Below are 11,767 nucleotides of genomic sequence, written 5' to 3' on the forward strand. Positions count from 1 at the left end.
GCTACTTATAATAGTGGACCTGCCCCAACCAAAATATCAAACTCTACTCCTCTAAATATTGCACTGTGCGTTACGCTCATGCCTGGCCTCAAGTGATCCTGCTGCTTCCCATTCCAAAGTGCTGGGATTATAGGCATGAGCCATTGCAACCAGTTTGCAAATTTCCTTTTGAAAAAGTAAACTAACTAGGATCCTTTCTAGCAGAGAGCCTCCTGGCTTTGTCACTAGCTTTGTGTTCTTAAGCAAATGATACAGTTTAATCTGGATCTGGATCTTTATGTTGCACAGGAAAATCGTCCCCACCCTGCATGCCTTGGAGGCCTGGTGAGTAAAGTGGATTGTGGAATATGAAAGACCTCTGATAAGTCCAGAGTGCTGAAGAGGTGTGCATTACTCACTAAAACCTGGATCTTTCACTGGTCCCACTCAACATTTAGAGGAATCTCTTGTCTACCACTACCCCTTCCCCTACAAGCTCATCCCTGAAGTACTAGATGGTATCATGACTTCCTTCTCCCCCTCAAAGGAAAAAAACCTTCTGACACTTGGACTCTATTTGCCATCATGGGAAGTAGAACAAAAGCAATAGTAGAAGACAGTTACAACCTGCTTGGGGAAGGAGACAGCTGGACTGGAGACCATCCCGGGGAGGGAGAGATTCAGAGCATTCCAGGGACTGAGGGAGAGTGTGGTGCCAGACAGCCTGTAGGCAGTCCACCCCAGAGTCACTGACAACTCTTCAGAGTCTGATATACTGTTGGAGAAACTGATCTCTACCCACTTGGGAAGACTTATTGAAAACAAACTATACAATTTTAGAAAGCAGCCAGGAAGAGTGGACCTCCTCTCCCCCAGCATGGGGACTGAACTGAGGCACACTCAGGTCCTTACATCTGGTCATCTAATGTGAGAGTCACATAGAGGGGGCCACACCAATGGCCAAAGTCTTGGGAATTCACTGGGTAAAAGTGGAAGGAATGGTGACTCAGTTATCCCAGGGAGACAGGATACTCATGGAAAGATGCAGTCCAAGGCTATCCTTTCCGATAAAGACTCGGCTCACCTAAACACCACTCCCTGAGGGCAGCACTGTCATCCTGACTAGGGAAGACCCAGCCACCAGCTCTCTGCTGCCTTGTGAGGGTGCCCGGCCTGGCCTTACTTTCCTCATGGAAACAGCAGAAGGAAGGACGGGAAGAAGGTGTAACTGTCTCCCCTCAGCCTGATGCTGAGCTGGTCTAAGCCGTCTACTTCATGCTTCTGCTCCTCTGGCTCCTCCATGATCCTCCATGGTGGCTGAGCCACCCTCCCTATATAAAGTTGCCCTTGTGCACCTACCACCCACCCAATCTGCTGGATGTGGACACCACAGGTGGAAGGAGTGTGAGCCAGAAGCCCCCCGCCCCAACAAGGCTTCCCGCAGGTCCCTGTCCTGCTTTTCCCTTTGTTCAATTCCTCTCTGCAGAGGTGGGATGAGGGGAAGGAAGGCAGAAGGAGGCTGAGGTTTCCACATGAGGGGTAGAGGGAGCTCTAACAAACGCTATCCTTACAAAGCATGAGCGGCAGGAAAGGGCAAGGAGGGGAAATTGCTGAATCTACTTCAGAAGCCATTCAAACCCGTCCAACAGTCTGTCAACAGATGACGGCTTCCAGCGCTTCCCACAGGCCTTAATTCCATAAGGAAACCCACAAGAGACACTGATCTAAATTTTTATTTTTTTATTTTTTGTTTTTTTTTATTTTTCTTGAGACAGAGTCTTACTCTGTCACCCAGGCTGGAGTGCAATTGTGCAATCTCAGCTCACTGCAACCTCTGCTTCCCGGGTTCAAGCAATTCTCCTGCCTCAGTCTCCCTAGTAGCTGGGATTACAGGCATCCGCCACCACGCCCAGCTTATTTTCGTATTTTTAGTAGAGACGGAGTTTCACCATGATGTCCAGGCTGGTCTCAAACTCCTGGCCTCAAGTGATCTGCCACACCTTGGCCTTCTAAAGTGCTGGGATTACAGGCATGAGCCACAGCGCCCAGCTGGCCTAATTTTTTATCGTGGGGTTTTCTTTAGGGAAAAAAAAAAAAAGTCTTAAATTATGGTTCTCAGGTTTGCTTAGGCCTAGAGAGAGATATCCATGCCCCTCCCACACCCCTGAGTTCAATCAGGACCGTAAACAAACACCATCCCATTACTCACTAGCCCTTACTTGGCCTGGCCGTCTTTCAGTTCTCCAAACATGCGAGACTTTCACACCTGAAAACCTTCGCACGGCTGTGACTGTGTGAGGAAGACTTCTTTCCCTGACCCTTCACACGGCTGATCATTTCTGGACTATCAAGTCTCCACTTAAATGTCTCCTCAGAAAGGCCTCCCCTGACCATCACATCTAAAGTAGACCTCATGGCTTTCCCTTCTCATGACCTGCCCTTCTTTCTTTCCACAGAACCTAAGGAAATGCGTGTTTGTACATTTGTCTACTTCTTTATTGTTTTGTCCATGATACATTAAGCTCTGAGAGGCCAGGAACCATGTCTATTTTGTTCACCAGGCTGCTAAGATTTATCAGGCACTTAATAGATTCTTTTTAAATGAACAAACCTGCCCTATGCTAAAGCCCCCACACAGAAGGGGCACAAATGGGAGTTACAGGAAAAAAAAAAAAAAAAAAAAACCCCAAGTAACTAAACATATGAAACGATATTCAGCCTCACTCACAGAGAAATGCAAATTTTGTCAAAGGTAGCTTTCAAAAGCTTGATTACACTTGACAATCAAATGCTATTGAATGGGAGGATAAATTGAGACCACATTTTAGAAGGCAAAACATTTGAAACCATCAACACTTTTCAGGCTTCAAATTGCCTGTGACTGCCCTCCCGACTCAGCCCTTTTCCGGGTCTGCACTCTGCGGGTCTCCAGCCGCCAGCCTCTCCCGCCGCTCAGCACTGCCTGCCACACAGCGCGCTGCTACCAAGCTCACCCTCATTAGGGCGACTCCATGACAGCAAGTTTCTCCAACCTCTGGAAGGCAGAAAGCAGCCATCAGAGGGCACTTAATTCCCCAAGACAAATAAATAAATAAATAAACAAACCCTGCTTGTTGTTGTCCTGTTTCATATTTGATATTGGCAGGTTCTTCCACTGCTCCCATTCAACTTCTGCAGCCATACATTTTCCTGATTCTTCAGGACTTTCCTTTTCTCTGGGATTCTAAATCTGGGAGAAAAGAAGAAATAATGGATTTCTAAACTGCAAAGTTACTTCCTGTATTGGGTGATCTTTTTATTCATTTATGCCGGTTATCATTTTACCATTCCCAGTTTCAGATCTGCCCTTCTTTGCCCTGCTGTGTTATGCTGGAGCTGGACTCTGTGAACATTGCACCTGCTGCTTCTAAAGGTTAACTACTTTTTACTAATTAACAATTCCTCATATTAAAATCTTCCTGTTTACACAACTGGCATGGTTTCCTAGTCCTGCCTGGCCCTGCCTGATACACCTTCTCAGTAGATGCTCAGTCAACTTGGCGTAGCCCCTGTGCCAGAGCTTTACCATTCTCCAGAGCATCTTTTGGCAAATCCCTTACTTTTGGCAAATGATCTAATTTTCTACTTTGCTAAGATCAGGACTATGCCACTCAAAATCATTTCACTTTCCCTTCCTTTCTTGTCTAAGTTATTTTGGATCTCTACATGCCCAACTGTAATAACTGCCCACAGTGAGGAGGACTCCTCTTCTAGAGCCCTTCATCCCCTTCTCTTCCTACTGCTTCCAGTACCTTGTTCCATCAACAAGAGCCCCGCTTTCCTTGTGTCTTTGGTCTATGCTTGTCTCCTCCATTGTGAAATCTTTAACACACCATCTTCTCACCATCTCTGCACAAAAAAAACACCATGAGAGAATGGTGCTGACTCCCTAGCCCTTACACGTTGGTGTCCTTCCCAGTCACACTGCTGTGACTGCTCTCTCGGGATGTCCCAATCAAACATCCAGTGGCCAGTTCCCTGCAGTAGCACCAGAAGCTTCTAAACTCTAGCTCTCTGACTTGCCTTCTCCCCAGTCCCTAAGAGCACATTTCCTCAATAATGCCACCCTGCCCCTCTTCTGTTTTTATATACTTTTTGCAAGTCAGTGAATTTATTCCACAAGCTGATATTTTTAACTTTTATACAACAATACTGCTCTGGCCTTGACCTTTCTCCTGAACTCCGGAACTGAATTTCTGACTTTGCTGCTGGAAATTTCCATATAGCTCAGTATGTTCAAATCTGAATTCGTTTTCTCTTGTTACAGGACTATTATCCCTCTCTTAACATTCTACATCAGCTTAAACCTAAGCTCTCTCCCTTTCCTCAACTATAAAGTGGGAATAGTTGCACATATCTCAAGAGATTGTGTAGGGCCAAAATTTTGTTGTAAAGTCATTAGGAGAGTTATTTTTTCATTAATATCAGCCATTTGAGTAGTTGCAAGCCTGTCAATTCTATTTCTTAGATACAGTTTTTCTATGTGTGTTTTTTCATCATGGTGACTGATCTAACTCTAATCTCACCAATGTTTAGCTGAACTACTCAAATTGCTCAACTTTTATCAATAATCTACTGTAGGCAATGTGTTTTGTACGTACTCTTGTGAGAATATTCCCAGGAAACAGGGATACTAAAGTCATTCATCCCAGTCTGAATATTCCTATTTTCTATTGTGGTAGAAATACAATGTAACTAAAATGAGGACTGTACCAGAGATTAGAGATTTCAGTAGCATTCTCTCACCTCCCCTATGCAAATCTGCTTGCAAGTATATCAGGTCCAACTTCAGAAAAACAGTCCGATCATTTATGTCAGAGCTCACAAATTTTCTCCCAGCAGAGCCCAAACAGGGTATCAAACAAAGTAAAATAGGTTTGTAGAAGGCAATTAGGAATGGCGTAGACTGTGGCAAACTGAAATTGCCTGTGTGTGTCCTAAAAAGACATTCTGCTCCGTTTCAGACATCGTGGGTGGCAATAGGGAAGCAGGCCAGTGCCACCAGACCCTCCAACTTTTTAAAAGAGAAGCCAAGATAGATATTTTTTACATGAAATGTACCATCTTAACTAAAAAAACACATCAGTAGATAACATCTGGTCCTTTGGCTGCCTGTTTGGAACCCCTCGTTTATGTCACTTTCTTGCTCAAAAACCTTTAGGGCATTCTCATTATCTACAAAATAGTATGTGAATTCCATAGGCTAACATGCAAATTCCTACATGATCTAACCCCAGCCACCTTCCCAACTCACTCCTCACTTTCACACCTGATAGCTCAATCATAATTCTACCCTGAGGAGCCAGGTGCAGGGGCCCAAACATGTAATCCCAGCACTTTGGGAAGCAGAAAGTGCTGGGATTACAGCACTTGGGAAGATCACTTGAGCCCAGGAATTTGAGACTAGCCTGAGTAGTCTCATCTCTACAAAAGACCTCATCTCTACAAAAACACAAAATTAGCCAGGGGTGGTGGCGTGCATCTGTGGTCTCAGCTATTCGAGAGGCTGAGGTAGGAAGATCACTTGAACCCAGGAGGTGGAGGTTGCAGTGAGCTGAGATGGCACCACTGCACTACAGCCTGAATGACAGAATGAGACTGTGTCTCAATAAATAAATAAATCTGCTCTAAGAAGGCACCACTTTTCCTACCTTCATGTCTTGAGTCACACTGGATGCTGGGCCTGGGCCGCTTTCCCCCACAGACTCATTCAAATTCTACTTACCTTACAGGGCTCCACTCAGTACTTCTTCTTCCCACAAAATTCTCCCTGATTTTCTGCCAGGCTGAAGTAATCACTTACCTCTTACTATTCATACTCATTGCCTTTCTTGGCACTCTAGAACATTCTGCTGTATATCACAGATGAGATCTGTCTTCTTACTAAACAGGTGGCTCATAGAGAACTAAGACTAAATCTCAATTATGTCTGTGTGTCTAAGGGCACACATTAGTAGAAACGCGATAAATATGTGTTCATTGATTCAATGAATGCATGGATGGCAACCTGCTACCATCGTGGTTTATCAGTTCTTCCCTCCTGCTTTGGTTTGGATGCAGCTTGTTCCTGTCAAACAAAACTCAAGGAGGAGTTGGTACCATTCATTCTGAAACTATTCCAATCAATAGAAAAAGAGGGAATCCTCCCTAACTCATTTTACGAGGCCAACATCATCCTGATACCAAAGCCTGACAGAGACACAACAAAAAATAGAATTTTAGACCAATATCCATGATGAACATCGATGCAAAAAATCCTCAATAAAATATTGGCAAACCGAATCCAGCAGCACATCAAAAAGCTTATCCACCATGATCAAGTGGGCTTCATCCCTGGGATGCAAGGCTGGTTCAACATACTCAAATCAATAAACATAATCCAGCATATAAACAGAACCAAAGACAAAAACCACATGATTATCTCAATAGATGCAGAAAAGGCCGTTAAAAAAATTCAACAGCCCTTCATGCTAAAAACTCTCAATAAATTCGGTATTGATGGAACATATCTCAAAATGGTAAGAGGTATTTAAGAAAAACCCACAGCCATTATCATACTGAATGGGCAAAAACTGGAAGCATTCCCTTTGAAAACTGGCACAAGACAGGGATGCCCTCTCTCACCACTCCTATTCAACATAGTGTTGGAAGTCCTGGCTAGGGCAATCAGGCAAGAGAAAGAAATAAAGGCTATTTAATTAGGAAAAAAAGAAGTCAGCTTGTCCCTGTTTGCAGATGACATGATTGTATATTTAGAAAACCCCACTGTCTCAGCCCAAAATCTCCTTAAGCTGATAAGCAACTTCAGCAAAGTCTCAGGATGCAAAATCAATGTGCAAAAATCACAAGCATTCTTATACACCAGTAACAGACAAACAGAGAGCCAAATCATGAATGAACTCCCATTCACAATTGCTTCAAAGAGAATAAAATGCCTAGGAATCCAACTTACAAGGGATGTGAAGGACCTCTTCAAGGAGAACTACAAACCACTGCTCAGCGAAATAAAAGAGAACACAAACAAATGGAAGAACATACTATGCTCATGGATAGGAAGAATCAATATTATGAAAATGATCATACTACCCAAGGTAATTTATAGATTCAATGCCATCCCCATTAAGCTACCAATGACTTTCTTCACAGAATTGGAAAAAACTGCTTTAAAGTTCATATGGAACCAAAAAAGAACCCTCATTGCCAAGATAATCCTAAGCCAAAAGAGCAAAGCTGGAGGCATCACACTACCTGACTTCAAACTATACCACAAGGCTACAGTAACCAAAACAGCATGGTACTGGTACCAAAACAGAGATATAGATCAATGGAACAGAACAGAGTCCTCAGAAATAATACCACACCTCTACAGCCATCTGATCTTTGACAAACCTGACAAAAACAAGAAATGGGGAAAGGATTCCTTAGTGAATAAATGGTGCTGGGAAAATTGGCTAGCCATAAATAGAAAGCTGAAACTGGATCCTTTCCTTTCTCCTTACACAAAAATTAATTCAAGATGGAATAGAGACTTAAATGTTAGACCTAAAACCATAAAAACCCTAGAAGAAAACCTAGGTAATACTATTCAGGACATAGGCATGGGCAAGGACTTCATGTCTAAAACACCAAAAGCAACAGCAACAGAAGCCAAAATTGACAAATGGGATCTAATTAAACTAAAGAGCTTCTGCACAGCAAAAGAAACTACCATCAGAGTGAACAGGCAACCTACAGAACGGGAGAAAATTTTTGCAATCTACTCATCTGACAAAGGGCTGGTATCCAGAACCTATAAAGAACTCAATCAAATTTACAAGAAAAAAACAAACAACGCCATCAAAAAGTGGGCAAAGGATAGGAACAGACACTTCTCAAAAGAGGACATTTATACAGCCAACAGACACATGAAATAATGCTCATTATCACACACCATCAGAGAAACGCAAATCAAAACCACAATGAGATACCATCTCACACCAGTTAGAATGGCAATCATTAAAAAATCAGGAATCAACAGGTGCTGGAGAGGATGTGGACAAATAGGAACACTTTTACACTGTTGGTGGGACTGTAAACTAGTTCAACCATTGTGGAAAACAGTGTGGCGATTCCTCAAGGATCTAGAACTAGAAATACCATTTGACCCAGCCATCCCATTACTGGGTATATACCCAAAAGATTATAAATCATGCTGCTATAAAGACACATGCACACGTATGTTTACTGCGGCACTATTCACAACAGCAAAGACTTGGAATCAACCCAAATGACCATCAGTGACAGATTGGATTAAGAAAATGTGGCACATACACACCATGGAATATTATGCAGCCATAAAAAAGGATGAGTTCGTGTCCTTTGTAGGGACATGGATGCAGCTGGAAACCATCATTATCAGCAAACTATCGCAAGAACAGAAAACCAAACACCGCATGTTCTCACTCATACATGGGAATTGAACAATGAGATCACTTGGACACTGGAAGGGGAACATCACACACCGAGGCCAATGTGGGGAGGGGGTAGGAAGAAAGGATAGCATTAGGAGATATACCTAATGTAAATGACGAGTTAATGGGTGCAGCACACCAACGTGGCACATGCATACATATGTAACAAACCTGCACGTTGTGCACATGTACCCTAGAACTTAAAGTATAATAAAAAAAAAAAAAAAGAAGAAGAAGAAGAAAGAAATTTGATCCCCAACGTGGTGGTGTTGGGAAGTGGGGCCTAAAGGGAGGCATTTGGATCACGGGGGTGGAGTCCTTATGAATAGATTAACATCCTCCTGCAGGGGTGAGTGAGTTTTTGCTCTCAAGTGGATTAGTTCCCGTGAGAATGGCTTGTTAAAGAGTGTGGCTTCCTCAGTTTTTCTCTCTCGCTTCCTCTCTCACCATGCAATCATTTTGTACATGCCCACTCCCTTTTCACTTTCCACCACTAGTGGAAACAGCTTGAGGCCCTCACCACATGCAGCTGCCCAATATTGAACCTTCCAGCCTGCACAATCATACACCAAGTAAAACTCTTTTCTTTATAAATTACCCAGCCTCAAATGTTCTGTTACAATACTAAGTGAACTAAGATACCCCCAACCAAAGAAAAGATCAACTTTATTTTTCTCTTTAACATCATTTTACTGCTTCCATTTATGTATTAATTTTGATGTTTTTTCTCTTGAGCCTAAACTCTACTGAGAAATGTGTGTATGTGTATGTGTGTGTGTGTGTGCATGCGCATGTTAGATAAGACGTTTCTCTAAACCTTAGTTTCCTCACTAATAACATTAGAAATTATTCTTATTTCATAGGGCTGCTGTAAGGATTCAATGAGACAGTAGGTACAAAGTATTAACATGGTGACTTGTTAATACTTTGCATACTGCAGGCATTCAATGCATGTTAACTTGATCATGGTGGTTATATGTATGTTTGGCTATGAGAAAGCTGAAGTCTTCATTTTCAGAATGAAATAAATTTGAAAGACAATTGAAAATATAGTCCCCTATGACCTATGCCAATGCATTAACTGGTCATGAAGAAGAAAGAAGGTGAAAGCATAACCTCCCTGGAACAGAAGGCCATTACATGGTGTGAGTGAGAGCCTAAGACAGAAGTGACACCAACAGTTTTGACCAGTGAAACTTTGTGTGGTAGTAGCTGATACAAGTATGGCAGATTTTCTTCTCTCTCTCTCTCTCTTTTTTTTTTTTTTTTTTTTTTTTTTTTTTTTTGGCAGATGCCAGCAGCACAACTACTACCTCCTTACTGTCAGGTGGAGTGCAGCTCGGGGGAACTGGGGCAGAGAATGGGAAGAACACACCTGGTCCTTTAGAAGACTTGGACCTGGGAAAGGGTACCAGCGATGAACTCTTACATTCCAGATATCTCAATTGTATGCTGAAGGTTTCCTCCTAGACTCTTCTCAGGAGATGTATGTATGTGGGTCATGCATGTAGTTTCCCCAAGGTGTGCTAGCCAAGAGCCAGAAGAAACCTTGACAGGAAGTAGGCAACCCCAGCAGGTGAAGGTCTAAGCCACTTGGGAAGAATTTATGTTTTCTTCTTTAACTGACTTGATGGCAGCCTTACTCACACCTTAGTTTTAGTACTTCTCATGTCCAGAACTATCAGATAATAAATTGTTGGTTTAACCCACTAAGTTTGTACTAAGCTGTTACAAAAGCAATAGGAAACCAATACATTCCTTAACCCTCAAGGGGAAGTGCATAAGCGTTCAGGAGGACTCGCTCACAAGCTGTGGGGTAGTGGTATCCCCTCAAAACCAGGGAGAACCAATAGCCCCTCTTAGGCCAACCTTGGTCATGATCAACAAACATGTATTGAGGATTTGTGGATCTCTCCTGGAAATGGAAATGTGAATTCAGACCTCAATCTCAAGGATAGATTCTTATAAAGAAAAATAAAATTTTAAGACAAACTATGCTAAATTCCAAAAGAGTGACAACTTCATCTAGGACTTTAGGCATTCAGAGAATGGAGCCATGCATGACTGCAAGGAAATGCTGCTCCTCATATTTAGCCTTTCCACAATAGGCATGGGACTGTGCATCATGTTTGTAAAGGACAGTTTAGGTTTATATCAATTGTCTTGGTGCAATCATGAGTAGTGATTCCTTTCATTCTCAAAAGTACCTGGCTTCATGGTAAACCACACGGTCACTCTGATAGGGCATTAGACAGGAAGCCACTAGATTCACCATGCCCTGTTAGGAAGAGCTTTGAGTTTGAATTTCAATCCAGTATCAAAAATGATCCCCAAGTTTTTGTGTCACTGAAGTCTCAGGACGAAACACTTTCAGTAGATTATGAGTAAAACAGACATTTCAATAATACTTGACTGTCTTAGTCTGTTTTTTGTTGCCATAAGAGAATATCTGAGAGTGGATAATTTACAATAAACACAAATTAATTTGGCTCATGGTTCTGGAGGCTGGGAAGTCTAAGACTGAGGCACTGTATCTGGCTGCATCATTCTATCACAGAAGAGTGGAAAGGCAAGAAAAAATGAGGGGGAAGGGGGGAGGTGAAAGGAGGTGAGGAGAGGAGAAGGGACAAGAAGGGAGGACAAGTGAAGGGAGGGGAGATAAAGGAAGGGAAAGGGAGAAAGAGAGCAAGAGGGGGCCAAATTCACTTTTATAACAAAACCACTCCCACTGTAAAAAATCCACTCCCCAGCCAATGGCATTAATCCATTCATGGGGGCTCTGTCATTAGGCCCCACCTCCCAACACTGCTGCATTTGGAGTTAAGTTTTCAACACATGAATTTTGGGGAACACATTTAAACCATAGCATTGGCATACAGTTCTTAGATTCTCTTACTGGCAAGTTGACGTGAGGAAACTTAAATTACATTACCTAATGAGATACAGCAGTTTTAATACACGACACCTCCTACAACTGAAGCAGCTGGAGAGAAAACCTTTGGTTTGCTTTGGTTTGGTTTTGTTTGGTTTGGTTTCTAAGCAATGCTTATGAGCAGGATGGTGGTAGTGGGTAGAGGGTTGGAGAAGAAAAGAAGAGGAAGAGTTTAAGAGAAAGAATATAAGAATATAAGCAGGGTTGAAGAGAAAAGAAAAGACAGTGCTAGATATCTTGTCATATTTACTAGGCTTGAAGAGCAATCACTGATTCTGCCCCTGAACTTGATTCTCAAAGTGCTGTCCTTTCAAAGACATGTCATGCTCTGGGTGGGAGGTTAAAGAGTGGAGTGCAACTCACTCAA

This window comes from Rhinopithecus roxellana, chromosome 5 (genome assembly GCF_007565055.1).
Source record: "Rhinopithecus roxellana isolate Shanxi Qingling chromosome 5, ASM756505v1, whole genome shotgun sequence".
In the NCBI taxonomy this organism is placed as follows: domain Eukaryota; kingdom Metazoa; phylum Chordata; class Mammalia; order Primates; family Cercopithecidae; genus Rhinopithecus; species Rhinopithecus roxellana.